The 14515-nt window shown below is 55.1% G+C and overlaps 1 protein-coding gene across 2 annotated transcripts in view; it reads left to right on the plus strand.

The window, feature by feature from the left end:
- Positions 1–14515, plus strand: part of MACROD1 (mono-ADP ribosylhydrolase 1) — a 142876-nt gene that overhangs the window by 28774 nt on the left and 99587 nt on the right. The window lies entirely within an intron of this gene.

Here is a 14515-nt window from a genome sequence, read left to right on the forward strand (position 1 = left end):
ACCCCAGGTCCTCGCTCTCTTCCAGTAGAACCCGGGGCCTCTCAGCCTTGTAAGCGATGACTTTCCGGGTGGGGGGAGCAGCAGGGGACATACTGGGGAACCAGGGGGACGCCCAAAGAAATCTAGAACTCCTTTTACTATTACTTTGTAATCCGGGACCCTTCCTTGGAGGTCCACACTGTGCTGGTGCCGAAGCAGCAGAGTGCTCCGGGCTGGGCCCTGGGGCGAAGGGACTTGTCCAGGGGCCACCCAGCGAGGAAGGGCCCGATTGGAGCCTGGAGCCCGTCTCTAGTGTCCTGCCCGGGGTCCCCAGAACTCCCATTTTAAAGAAGAAATCCCCTTTGGGAGGGCGTGTCCACACGGCACTGGGGAGGGCCCTGGGCTGGGCCAGGGCTCAGCTGATGCTCAGGGACAAAGCGGAGAAAAAACTTGCAGGATCCCAGGGTCTGACCCAGCCTTGCGCTTGCCCGCCTCAGCCTGGGCACAGCGCTTAGAGCCGCCGTCAAATGGGAGGGTTGGACCAGGTGCTTTCTAAGATCCTTCTGGCTCCCAAATTCTATGATTGCCCCCCCCCCCAACATTCCCCGTTCTAGCCCCCTCCCCCCCCCCGCTCAGCCATTCCCCTTTCTAGCCCCCCCCCAGCTCTGCCATTCTCCTTTCTAGCCACCCCCCGCCCTGACATTCCCCTTTCTAGCCCCCCCCCTGACATTCCCCTTTCTAGCCCCCCCCCCCCCCCGCCATTCCTCTTTCTAGCCCCCCCTTCCATTCCCCTCGGCCCCTCCCAGGCGAGGCCGCCTCGGCAGCCGTGGCGGCTCTTGACAGGGAACGGCTGTCCCGGCGTCATTTCAGGTTGAGAAACATCTTTGTCTCGTCTGAGCAGAAGGAAAAGCCTGTGGGCAGACGTGGAAGTCGGGCCGAGGGCGCAGCGGCGAGCTCTGGGTTTAGGTGAAGTTCCGTGCGGACGCCCCGAGCCCGGGAAAGAGGCGCTTTTCCCCTCGGCCCCCCGGGGACGCGGCTCCGCTCAGACCGGGCGCTCGGGGACCGGCGGAGAGATCTGTGCCGGCCTTCGAGGCTCCTCCGGCCCCCTGCACTCTGGGGTCTGTCTGGGAAGTCTGGCCCGAGCCAGCATGGGGCCCGGGGCTTGGGACAGAAGAGATGCTTCATCAGGGCCCCCTGACCTATTAGCTGGAGCATCATAAAAGGATGGTGCGGGAGGCCCGGAACCGGCAGGTCCCAAGTTCAAATCTAGCCCCAGACACTTCCCCGGCCGGGGGCCTAAGACCCGGGTAGAAGCGTTTCCAGAGAACGGCCGGCACTGAAAGGAGCCCGCTGGGTGTTGGCTGGGGTGGAGCCGGCCTGCCGGGCGGAGGAGGACGAGGGCCGGGACGCAAAGTCTGGCAGAGGCAAAAAGCTCCCGCTTTGACTCACCCTCCCAGAAAGTGTTTTTGGAAAGAGGGCCGAGAATCCCTCGCCCGGGAAGGGTGGGAGCGTGAGTCCGGTTTACTTCTCTAGTCCTCAGTTTCTTCATCTGCAAAATGGGTGGCTTGGACTTGGTGGCTGATCACCTCTTCATTCTTCTGGTCCGTCTTGGTAGAGGGAACCCCACGCGTGTCCCAGAGAACCTGGATCTGTGGAAATAGCGCCTTCCACGAAGGGCAGATAGTGCTTGTCCGTGCGCAGAATTGGACTCTCGAACCCTGGCTGGGACTGAAAACAGACGCGGCGTTTAGGCGAGCCTGCCCCGGGCCATCTCCCCGGAGGTCAGCCGGTCCCCTCGTGCTCTCCGCGTGGCGCCCTCGATGAGACGGCCAGTTTGGGGGTAGAACGCGGCCTGGGCTTCCTCTCCCGGGTCGGCACAGGTGGGGAGGTGCGTTGGGTATGGCTCGGCGCGTGGGTGTCCGAGGGACGGGGGTGGCTGTTCAAATCCCAGAGTCTGCAGGGTGGGTTCAACCTGTACCAGAAAAGGAATTCTCCCGCCAACGTGCCGGACCAGTGGTCATCCGGCCTGTAACAGGGAGCTCCCTACCTCCCCGGCGCAGCCCCTAACTCGGCCCTCCCCCCAAGCCTTGCCATGGAGGCTGACGCCCGGGAGGAGCACTAAGAGCCTGAGCAGGTGGAGAGACTGCCGGACACACGGGCGCGAGACGGCTGTCAAAGTTAAATCTATTTATTTCAAGAAAGGACAAGGAAGTGCCATTGTACATTTGATATGAAAAAGGACCAAAGGGCTTCGACACATTCATCTCAGCACTGGAGATGTCAAGGCACCTACAAGGAGGGGGGCCGGAGGGCGGGCAGCCGGGCACTTTGGTGTGGGCCGGGAGGGCCGAGGCTGGAGGCCCCCCCGGCGGAAGCAGGCCCGCCACGTCCCTGGCCACCGGCCCCGAGGCTGAGCTGGCCGTCCCACGCTGTCTCTCCGGGAACCGTTTGCCCTTAAAAGAAACGGGGAAAGAGGGGGCAGCCCCAAAGGCCTGCTGCTGCCGGAGCATCGTGTGCTGGGGAAGATGCTGCCCTGCGTGTCCCCTGGGGAGGGTCTGCGAGCTGCGGCAGTGGGAGAACCTGTGAAGGAGGGGCGGGTGTGTGTGTGTGTGTGTAGGGGGAGACGGGGCGGGGGGGGAAGGAGGGAGGGAGAAAGACAAGGAGAAGAAGCATCAATTGGAGAATGGGGAAATGGGAGAGGCAGAGGGGAAGGCGTGGCCGTGCTTTCCCAAAGAGGGGGGAGCCTCTGCAGCCATTTGGAGATGCTCCGTCTCTACTGCTCCTGGCTCCAGGGCCTCCCCCAAGACCTGCCTGGAGAGGGATCCCCGGGAGAGAAGGCCGAACAGGGCCAGCTGCCTGGGAGAGGTGGCCGGAACGTCCCTCTGCAGAGCTTGCAGATGGGGCCTGAGATTTCATTTTTCCCCCTCCAGTTGCTCTGCATCCCTGTTCACACCCCCTTTTGACATTTCCATAATTAGTGAGCTTCACTTGCACTGGGGGGAGACGTGCAGTGGAGTAATCCTTCCAGAGGAAACTGTTTATAACCCCAGCATTCGCTCTCTCTTCCTCTCCTCCTCCTCCTCCTCTCTCTCTCATTCTTCCTCTCTTCTCTACCTCCTTCTCTCTCTCCCCCTCTTTCCCTTCTCTCCCTCTCCCTCCCTCTCTCTCTCTCTCTGTCTCTCCCTCTCTGTCTCTCTCTCTGTCTCTGTCTGTCTCTCTCCCTCCCTCCCTCTGTCTTCCTCTCTCCCCCCTCTCTTTGTCTCCTCTCTCTCTCTCTCTCTCTCTCTCTCTCTCTCTCTCCCTCTCTCTCTCTCTGTCTCTGTCTGTCTGTCTGTCTGTCTCTCCCTCTCTCTTCTCTCTCTCTCTCTCTCTCTCTCTCTCTCTCTCTCTCTCCTCTCTCTCTCTCTCCCTCTCTCCCTCTCTCTCTCCCTTTCTCTCTTTCTCTGTCTCCTCTCTCTCTCTCTCTCCCCTACCTCTCTCTCTCTCTGTCTCTGTCTGTCTGTCTCTCTCTCTCTCTCTCTCTCTCTCTCTCTCTCTCTCTCTCTCTCCCTTCTCTCCCTCTCTCTCTCCCTCTTCTCTCTTTCCTCTGTCTCCTCTCTCTCTCTCTCTCTCCCTACCTCTCTCTCTCTCTGTCTCTGTCTGTCTCTCTCTCTCTCCCTCTGTCTTCCTCTCTCCCCCCTCTCTTTGTCTCCTCTCTCTCTCTCTCTCTCTCTCTCTCTCTGTCTCTCTCTCTCTCTCTCTCTCTCTCTCTCTCTCTCTGTCTCTGTCTCTCCCTCTCTCTCCCCCTCTTTCTGCCCTCCCTCTTCTTCCCCTCCTTCCTTCCCCCCATTCCCTCAGACCCCCCCTCTTTCTCATACATACATCCCACTCTTCAGCAAAGGTGGTTGGAGACATGACTGCTTGATGGCTCGGATGCCGTGCTCCCTGGGTGTACCGGAGCCCCCTTCCCCACAAGAGAGTTGCAGAAGCCCCTGTGTCCTGGGGTCCTTCCCTCCCGGCGTGTGGGAGGCCCAGGAGGCCCTGCTGAGGTCGGGCGTCTCTGGCCAAGGCAGCTTTTCCCACGCTTTTTTGCCAGCAGTGTCGACGGCTTAAAACAGGACCGGCCAGCGCCACGGGGCGTTCTCTGTCCTCCCCAGCGTCATGCCTTTCCCCTGGAGATGTAAAGGAAAGGTCGCCCCTGGCCCTTCCCTCCTCAGGCCAGGTGGAAGCCGCTCTGCTGCGGGGGGTGTGCCCAGCCGCTGGTTCTCCCATGATTGGGTTGTTGCCTTTTTGCCTTTTTAATTGCAAGAACGAGCTTAATCAACTTTTGCAGGTGGGGGGCTCCGGAGCCACGGTGAACCCTGCAGGGGGGCTCCAGGAAAGCCAGCGGGCATGGCTGGGAGCTGCTGCGGTTCTGTCGGTGTCTCCTCCCTCTTCAGGCCTGCCCAGCCTCTAGCCTACCCTGTTCTCCTCACCCACCTGGGAGGCGTGATGATTTCCTTCTCTTCAGAGGGGGGAAACTGAGTCACAGAGGAGCAGGCTGGGCGCTGGATAGTCACCCTTCCTGGTAAACACGTGCCGAAAGCTTTAGAGACAAATCACAACTGAGGAGAACGAGCAGCCTCTTCCCAAGAGGGTCCTGCTAGACTCCAGGAGGCAGGATGGCTCAGTGTTAGCCCCCCCCCCCCCCCCCCCGAGTCACAAGGATCTGGGTTTGAATCCCGTCCTTGATAGCTGTCTGCGGTGCAGCCCCAGGCACTGCTTTGAGCCTCTTACGTGCCAGGCAGGTTGTGGCCAAAGTGGACGAGCCCAGTGAATGCCACCAGCATTCACCGAGACGAGCTCCCTCCGAGGGCTCATGTCCGTCGGGGTGCAGGGACCCGGGGTGGCCGGAAAGCAGGGGGCCCCCAAGACTGGTCTGCACAGACCTCCACACGCCACTGGTTTGGTTTTGGGGTTTGGATGGTGGCCAGGTTCAGGGCACGGACAGACGGACAGCTGGACGGCTGTGCTGAGGAGGGAGGGGAGCAGATGTTAGCCCCAGAAAGAACCCCCAGTCAGCTGCATCCATGGCCTCGCTTTGGAAATAATGGCAACAGCAGTTCACTGTCATTTCGTGTTCACGTTTTTGAAGTATGTCTATGTTCGCACACAGAGGAAGTGGGGGGCAGTATGGGGGAGCAGGCCTGGGCAGGGGGCGACGTTTGGGGAGCCCCGTATACTGTGGGAGAGAGCAGGATCCCAGCCCACATTGGTCAGAGGGCGACCCCAAGAACTTGGAGGCGCAGCCGTAGAATCTGGACCCAAATCCCGAGACCTCGACCCTCGGGGCTGGCTGCCTGTTCTGGTGAGAGGCTCCCTGGGGGGTGTTTGCAGAGGATGGGAGGGAGGGAGGGAGGGATAGCCGGACAGGCCTCCCACCTGCCCTTCCTTGGCTGCCCGTGGAGAAAGGAGAAGTTTTAGGAGGCCTCTTGGCAACTCTCTGAGGCAGATTTATGGCATGATGGTGGGATTGGGTACGGTCCTTGGGATAATTGAATTTCTGAAACCAGGACACACAATAAATTTTTTTTAAAAGAAGCAAATGGGGGATTTTAGCCAAAGACCTGCTACATTTCAAAGAAATGCATAAGGAATAAAATGCTCCAGGCAGCTGTGGGCCAGACCATTTAGAAGAGTGAGTGGTATTGGAGAAGGGGAATTATGGGGATGGAGGAGAGAGAGAGGAAGAGGAGAAGCAGCGGGGGCTGGAGGATCTAATTAGAGAACAGCTGGCCTGAGAGAGAGACCCTAGACCCAGGATTGGGAAAGGACCTCGGATGCCTACAGGCCAACCTCTTCATTTTACAGATCGGGAAACTGAGGTCCAAGGAAGTGAAGGACAAGGTCCATTAGGTAGTAAGTGATTATTGTGTTGAGAGAAGAGCTGGAAGAGACCTTAGATCATCTGGGTCTCCTTCCCATTTTACAGATGAGGAGACTGAGGTTCAGGGAGCTGAAGGGAGTCCAGATTTGAATCTAGGTCAGCTGACTCTGAATGTAGTCCGTTTTCGCTGTGTTGGGCTGGCTCAGACCACAAGCTCTCCCCTTCGTCTTTGTCCCCCAAGCTGGATCCCAGGACCGCTTTTATGAGCCAGGTAAAAAGCCTGAGATCAAATCCTCCACAGGGGGGTAGGGTTCTGGGTGAGCAGGACATGCCAGCCTTCGCCTGCCCTTTCTGTGTGTCTGTGGACTCCGTCATCTCCACACCAGTCTGCTCAGTACTGGGAGGAGGAAGCAAACAGCCCTCGTCCTGGCCCCCGTCAGTGGGGGCTTGTCCTGGCCCAGCAGGCGGCCGGCACAGATGCCAGAACTCCCTGGGACCCGCGAGCCTGTTTTCACTTTGGCTTTCTAAAGACTCCCCATTGAGACGGCGGCGACTCTTTGAGAGTAGGCCTGGTGGTGGTTTCCTTTGTTCCTCCACGTACTGTTAAAAGGGTGGGGGGATTCCTGATGGAGCACCAGAGAAAGGCTCTACTGCAGGAGTACGCAGGACATAGAGTCAGTAGAGAACTGGGTTCAAATCCCACCTCTGACCTTGGCTAGCCTTCTAAGGGCTCCAGGGCCTCATCTCCTCCTTCCTAGGAGGTGGGGAGAATCAAATGAGAATATCTGGAAAGTACTTAGCACTGTGCCTGGCACATAGTAGGCGCTTAATAAATGCTTATTCCCTTCCCCCTCATCTATAGAGTGGGGATGATAATAAATGCCTCCTGGGCTTGTGGTATGAGCCATGTGGATAAAGGGGTCTCTGATCCTTGACGGCGGCTAGTTCTCATTTTGGAGCAGTGGGTGTCTCAAGCAGGGGAGTTCCCCTTGGGCCAGACTCATCGGCTGCTCAGTTTCTCTCTTCTCCCCTTCACGCCTGGCTCCCTGCAACGGAACGGGAAAGTTGGGGCCTTTTTCCATCTCCACTGGAGAGGGTCTTCTTAGGGCCTGGGCCCAGAAGCAGGCTCTGGAAACGCCAAAGCTTGGCCTCTTCGGCTCCTCCAGAGAGAGGCCTCGGGGGGCTGAGCCCTGCTTGGCCATTCACCAAGGGCCGCCTTTTCTCTCCTAAGCAGACCAAACGCTGTGTGGGAAGATGGGATCTGTGGGGCGAGGACTCTCGCTCGGCTCCATTTCTCTGCATAAAGGCTCCCTTTCCCAGATGGAATGGAGACTCTCAGATCTGAGGCCAACATGCAGCCTTCCTGTGGCAGAAGTCTCCAGAAAAGGCACAAGAGAGACTGGGCCCAGGGAAAGACTGTGAGCAGACCCCTCTTCCAGATGCCAGCAGGACCCCACCACCCCCGGCTTAACCTGTCAAGACCTGAAATAAGTGCTTTCCCCTGGGCAGTGTCACAGAAAAGGTTGGCTGGCAGAATTCAGGCTAGGAGGCTTTAGAAGAGACACTGCCCAGGCTTGCCTTGGCCTGTTTTGGCAGAAGAATGAAGGCTTAAATAAAAAATAAATTCCTTTCACCTTCAAGGAGTTGAATCCCACTTAATGGAGCAGAGATTTGGACTAAAAGGGGCATTAGAGACTCCCCAGTTTGATCCCTTTATCTTACAGATGAGGAGATTGAGGCTCGAAGATGCCAATTTGATTTGCCCGTGCTCACTAGGCAGGAATGGCAAGAGTAAGATTTGAACTCAGGTCCTTTGTCTCTCAGTCTACTATCGTGCTTCTCTAATGGCCAACCAGATTCTTAAGGTTGTAAAGGGTAATGACTTCCCTTTTCAGCCTTTTCCCTCACAAATAAAATAAGCAAACAACATCTTCCCTGTATGTCTCCCACCAACAAATGAACAAACTCCCATCTTGAAGGCTGGGAATCTTGCCTGAGGGCCCCGGCTCCCTAGGTGGGAGCTAGCCCTGCTAAGTGTATGAGGGAAGGGCCAGGATCCCCAAAGAAGCCGAGGCCTGCATTGAGCCCAGGGATTGGGGGCCACCCAGGATCTGGAGGAGGGGGGTGAGCATCCTTCCAATTTTTTGTGTTTTTCAACAGTCAGTGGGTCAAAGTCTTCCCTCTTGGGCACAGAGCAGGTTTCTTCCAGAAGCTTTGCCTGAGGACCAGCTGTTCCCTTTGGGCCTCTCCATATTCCTACCCATTCTTGGACCTTCCTTTGTCTTCCTTTTCCTGCAGAAGGATAGCTGGCTGGGCAGAGGGGAGCTCCTGGTGGGCAGGGGCTGTTTTTGCCTTGCCTCATACCCCATATTTAGCCCAGAGGAGGCCCTGGGCAAGAGCAAGCATTTAATCATTACTGGTTGACTTGTTGAGAGAAGTCTGGTGTTGGACGCTGTCTTGGAGCTGCAAAGTTGGAAGGGAGCCGTGAATTAGCATCTTTGTGGGGCCCCTCCTGGGCTTGGCGGAAAGGAGGGGTCAGTTTGATTCTTTTTGTTTTTTTAAATCCTTCCCTTCCATCTTAGAATCAATATTGTGTTTTGGTCCCAACATAGAAGAGGAGCAAGGGTAGGCAATAGGGATTAAGTGACTTGCTCAGGGTCACACAGCTAGGAAGTGTCTGAGGCTAGATTTGAACCCAGGACCTCCATCTCTGAACCTGGTTCTCAATCCATTGAGCCACCTAGCTGCCCTGGAGGCAGTTGGACTTCTATTCTAGGCACTTGCTTAAAAATCCCATGTCTGGATAGGATAGGAGATACTCTGACGAAGAAACTAGTCTTAAAAATTCCCTTTTCCCTACTCTGAGCCTCAATTTTCCACCCTCTGACCAAGTATCTTCTTTTAGCATCTGAGTGGAGGGTCAATGGAACCCACATTTTTCTGAATGTGGAATGGACTTGGGTTCAAATACAGGCTCCCACATGTCCTAGTTTTGTGACCTTGGGCAAGTCAGTTCCTCACTTGGAGCCTCAGTTTCCTCATCTTTAAAATGGAGGTGTTGGTCATAGCACTGTCAGCTTGGCTGGGAGGACCTGATCAGCCCTTAATGCATGATTGAAATGTGTCATGAATGGTGGTGTGGAGCCTATGCTCTCTTCCCCTGGGTAGGACGCTTTCATCCTGTGGACCAGAAAAAGCAGCACAGACCCTTAATGATGGAAGAAGCCTCTGAGCCCATCCAGCTAGTCCAACTTCCTCATTAGTCAGAGAATTGGGAGCCCAGAGAGAGAGAGAGAGTTTTCTGTTGAACAAAGGTCAGAATGGGCCCTGTTTGTTGCCTCTCTAAGCAGTACCCACTGCCCTGTGGCATCTGTCTCAGAGTGCTCTTTCTGGATGTCATCTTTCCAGCCCATTTTCTGAATCCCTAGAAGGATACTTGCTGGGGCGGGGGGGGGGGGGAGTGGTGGTCAGTCACCGTTTCCCATGCTGCAGTGGTCACGGGCCAGTGGCCCCTGGTGGAGGGGGATTTGCCAAGGTCTTTCCTGTTTCTCTTACGTGGCCTTATGTTTTTGCTACAGCATCCAGCATCCCTCCTCCATTCTGTCACCTTGTCACCTGTCTAATGCCTAAACCTTTGTTTCTGCCTCACTGTGGTTACTCTCTTTCTCTCTAAGCAGCCCTCTTGTGTTTTCCCATTCTTCAAGAGAAAAGGGGCATACAGAGATAGGCAGGGAATCCAATGGGAAAAGACTGCCCTCCGTCCCTTTGTCCTCTGCTTCATCTCCCTGGTGGCTGGCTGTCTATACCAAGGGTCTTTGCCTTTTTTGTCTCCTGGGCCCCGTGGACTGTCTGCCTTGTGAAGCTCAGGCTTCTTCTCAGTGGAAGATTTTAAGTATTTGAAGGAGATGCTCAATTTCAGAGGGAGGAAAAGGAGGTTGTTTTTGTTCTGTCCAGATTCACAGATTCCATGGATTCCTTCCACGGTTGGATCCTTGGACCCCAGCTTAAGAACCCCTGATGTAGTGTCAGATTTCTGGCCAAGATTGCTGGGGGAGCGGGGAGCCGGCCGACCATTCACTCAGGACCAAGAATTGTCTTTTGAGGCCTCCCAGACCTCCCGGGAGGCCTGGGGAAGGAGACAGGCAGGAGGAAGTGGAGAGAGCAGGGCAGCCCGGTCCAGGATCCCTCTGGCCAGGTTTTCGGGGCCAGAAATCGGCTCCACCCCCCATGTTCTAAATTGGAGCCTGGCAGGCAGCAAAAAGCCAATTTAGCCTGGAAGATGGAGGCGGGAGCCTGTGGGAAGGGCAAGGGGAAAAACAGGGAAGAAAAGAGGCTTTCGATGCACATCATGTCTACAGAATGGAGTATGACTAATTAATAGATTTTATTCTTAGTAATCTCTTAAGCATTCCATACGTCGTTGTCGGGCCGCCCTCTCCAGAGCTATGGCGCATGAGAGCCTGCATTTGTGGATGCAAATGAATCGGCTGCTTCTGGGGCCTCCTTTCTTTGCCTCTTTGGGTTGAGTTTTTTTTTTTTCCTAGAGAAAATTTAAAGGAAAATTGCAATGTAATAGAAAGGAGATTCTAATCGCTGCATCTAATTACGGCCAAGCCTAAGCCATTTAACCAGGAAAAAAATGTGGTCTGTCTTTTTTCTTTCTTTCTTTCTTTTTTTTTTGTGGTTGGTTTTAAGAAACCTGCCCAAGATGGAACAGAAGCTGGGGTTAACTGGGAGGCCAGGTGGGGATGGGGATGGGGATGGGGCATAGCCTTAGCCCAGAGACCAGGGATGCTGTGCAGGGATGGCCAGGGAGGGATCTGCATGGGAACCTCCAGCTTTCCTGAGCTTTTCCTGCAGGGCCAGATTCCCCAGTCAGGGATGGACCCCCTCTTTTCTGTCTCTAGTACCGACCATAGGATCCGACTCTTAGGAGGCCTTTAATAAACGGTTCTTGATGGACTGATCTGTAAAATGGAGAGATTGGCCTAGAGAGCCCTCAGGGACCCCCAAGCTCTTAGATCATTGACTGTCAGGTATACAGGAGGTATTTCATAAATGTTTATTTGTTTTCATTGATCGGTAAAATGAGGAACTTGGCCTAGAGATTCTTAGGTTTCCTCCAAGCTTTAGATCTTAGGCACTTAGCGCAATGCCTGGTACACAGTAGGCATTTAATCAATGCTTGTTGGTTGGTTGGTTGATTGATTTAAAAACGAGGAGGTTGGAGCAGAAAATACCAAGGTTTCCTCAAGCATCAAATCCCCAGGGACTTAGCACAGTGCCTGACACTTTTAATAGGTTTTTAATAAGTGACTATTGATTGATTAAAGGCAGGGTGTGTACTGGAAGTCTTGGAGCCTGGGCTCGATGTCCTTCTGGGCAGCCAGCTCAGAGTTACGCAGACCTGAGTTCAAATGTGGTTTCAGACACTTGCTAGCTGGGTGACCCTGGGTAAGTCACTTCACCCTGATTGCCTCCATTTCCCCATCTGTAAAATGAGCTGGAGAAGGAAATGATCAACCGCTCCGGTATCTTCTCCAAGAAAATGAATCCCAGAAGGCAAACTTGCCGTCCTGGCCCTGCCAGGTGCCGGTTCTTTGTCACCTCCTCCAAAGAGGAGCATCTCTTGTGTTCCAGAACAGTGAGAAACAGAGGAGAGAGGCCAGTTCCCCAAGGTCACACAGATAGTAAGGGTGGGCTGGATTTGAACACAAGTCAGGATTGCAGATGGATGGGACTTCCAGGAGCAAAAGCTCTGGAGAATGCCTGGTCCGACTGTCCTCATATAGAGAATGGCAGAGAGACAGACAGAGAGAGGGAGGGAGAGAGACAGACAGACAGACAGAGATAGAGAGAAGCAGAGAGGAAGAAGAGGGAGGGAGGGAGGGAGAGTGTGCGTGCACGCGCGCATGTGTGGTTGGTGCTGGAGGCCTGTGAAGGGCCTTGTTGCAGGAGAGGGACAAGAAGCAGAATTTGATTTTGGATTCTTTCGAAAGAGCAGATGACATCCTGTCTGTGAAATACTTCGCTTGGGGATGCCAGTTACTGCTCTGATTTCATAGCCTTTCAGCTGTAGAAGGGAGCGCCATCCTGACCCAGGACACCCTCAACAAACGGTCATCCCCTCCTTTGTTTGAATACCTCAGTGACGAGGTGCTCACTACCTCCCTTTGGACAGCTCTCATGGTTAGGGAGTTTTCCCAGCATCCAGCCTGAATGGCCTCTGGGGTCGGGTCTGATCTCTCTTCTGTGTGACGGCCCTCTACAGCTTTAGAGCTGAGGGATCTCTTATCTAGGCTTCTTACAGAGGGGGGAACCAGGGTGCAAAGGGGAGTGCCTTGCCCAGGATCACCGAGTACCCAGAGCCAGGCCCTCTGCTCCTGCTGCCTCCAAAGCTCAGGGATTCTGTCCTTAGCCTGGGAGCTCCTCAGGGCAGGGACTGATTGGCTTTTCTGTGTTGTCCCCTTCACTTAGGAGGGTCTGGGGTTGCTGACTGACTGTCTGATGGATGTCTTCAAGCGTCCATCCCTTTCTCTGGCCCTTGGACGCCTCCCAAACTGCTCCCTGAGGGGGTTCCCTGACTCCAAAGGAATTATTTGGCTAGAGCTGTGGGAGGGAGAAGGATGGGACAGCAGGAAGCATTTCTCACTGGGATCAGTGCTGAGCCCAGACTGCTTCAAACAGGCTTTAGCGGGCAAGCCTGTGGTTGTTGCTGGACCGTGGGCCATTAGCGCCAAGAATTATTGCTCTCCGTGGGGGGAGGGAGGGAACAGCCACTCCCAGGGGATGGATTTTTGGCCCCGACTTCTCCAAAGCTCTACAGAGAGGATCCCTTTGGTGGGGGCCAAAGAATAGAAAGTCACCCTTTGTGAAAGCGTCAACTGACTTCATACCTCTGGCAGGAAGAAAAGGCTGGCCTCACCTTCTTGGTGCTTGGGGACGGCCATACATCTGAGTCTTGCTTTCCCAGTGGCTAAGCCTTTGGGGGGCCTCTGCAATTCTAGACCCCCTCCAATAGAAGGAGAGAGGGGGGGGAGGGAGAGAGAAGGAGAGAGACAGAGAGAGAGGGAGAGAGAGAAGAGAGGGGAGGGAGAGAGAGAGAGAGAGAGACAGAGAAGGAGAGAGGGAGAGGGAGAGAAGAGAGACAGACAGAGAGACAGAGGGAGAGAGAGAGAGAGAGAGAGAGAGAGAGAGAGAGAGAGAGAGAGAGAGAGAGAGAGAGAGAGAGAGAGAGAAGGAGAGAGGGAGAGAGAGAGGAGAGAAAGAAGAGAGGGGAGGGAGAGAGAGAGACAGACAGAGAGAGAAGAGAGGGGAGGGAGAGAGAGAGACAGAGAAGGAGAGAGACAGAGAGAGAGGAGAGAGAGACAGAGACGGAGAGGGAGAGAGAGAGACAGACAGAGAGAGAGAGAGGGAGAGAGAGAGAAGAGAGGGGAGGGAGAGAGAGAGACAGACAGAGAGAGAAGAGAGGGGAGGGAGAGAGAGAGAGAGACAGAGAAGGAGAGAGACAGAGAGAGAGGAGAGAGAGACAGAGACAGAGACGGAGAGGGAGAGAAGAGAGAGAGAGAGAGAGGGAGGGAGAGAGAGAGATGTATGTATGTATGTGGGGAAAAGAGCCTGGCTTATTTACAACTGTGAAATTAAGGCTTGGCTATTTTTCTCTCCCAACCTCATTGCTATTTCCATTTAAATAGGAACATGGGTGCGTGTTTAGTTAGGAAGGAAATGTGGCCGAGTTCTCTTTCAGCTCTTTGTCTGGGGGAAAGAATTGGCATCCACGTCAGGGGGAAGGATCCCATCAGCTCGGCTGTGACTCTCCAGGGTCTCGTCTCCGCTTCCTTTGCTAAGGGTCTCGGCCTGTTTCTCTCCCCCTGCTCTGTCTTCGAGGAGGGGTCCTTGGTGGTGGTCCTGCCTTGGGGAGCCCAGGGGAAGGGGCAGGGAGCAAGAGAAGCCCTGGTCAGCGGTTTGGCCTCCCCTGCCTTCTGTTTTGGAAGAAATCTCTGGAACCACGACTTCCCAAAGCACGGCCCCTTTTCGTTCTCCTTGTCCTCAGAAGGGCTTTCCTTTTCTTCTGGAAGCATCTCTCTTTGTGGAAGAGAAGGGGGCCACACTGGCAGGGTGTGTTGTGGGTTTGAGCTGAACACAAGGCCCAAAGCCCCCTGGCCGGGGGACCTTTGTGCTCCTCTTTCTGGAGTCGCCTTCATCGTTTGGCCATCGGTCATGCCATTGGCTGCTCAACGGTGGTGCCATTTTGTGCCGGCGCCAGGATCCAGAAGCTTAGTGCCTTCCCCAGTAGGGAGAGCATCGCCGGAGCAGCCTGGGGTTTTTATTTGAGAAAGGGAGCAAGCAGCTATCCGTGGAGACCAGAGGCTGGGCCGAAGTCTCCTCCTCATTTTCTCCCAGGGTTTTCCTGAGAAATGTTGATCTTCTTCTTGGCCTCCTCTTGGGCAGCCAAGAAACCATCCCATGTGGATTCTTCTTGAAAACCTGAGCAGTTCTGGGTCCCGCGACAGAACGTTGGTGGGAACAGAGGCTGCGTGGTAGCCGCCGGGTGATCTGACTTGTGGGCCCTGTTAGTCCCACCGTCACCACCAGCACAGGAAAGCTTGGCCTCAGGCAGGAGAGAGTCTGGTGGAACCTGAGATAGGCTAGAAGCCAGAAGGCGCCCCATTTCTTGCCTTCCCATCCCCC

The sequence above is a fragment of the Monodelphis domestica genome, chromosome 6 (genome assembly GCF_027887165.1).
Source record: "Monodelphis domestica isolate mMonDom1 chromosome 6, mMonDom1.pri, whole genome shotgun sequence".
Lineage (NCBI taxonomy): Eukaryota > Metazoa > Chordata > Mammalia > Didelphimorphia > Didelphidae > Monodelphis > Monodelphis domestica.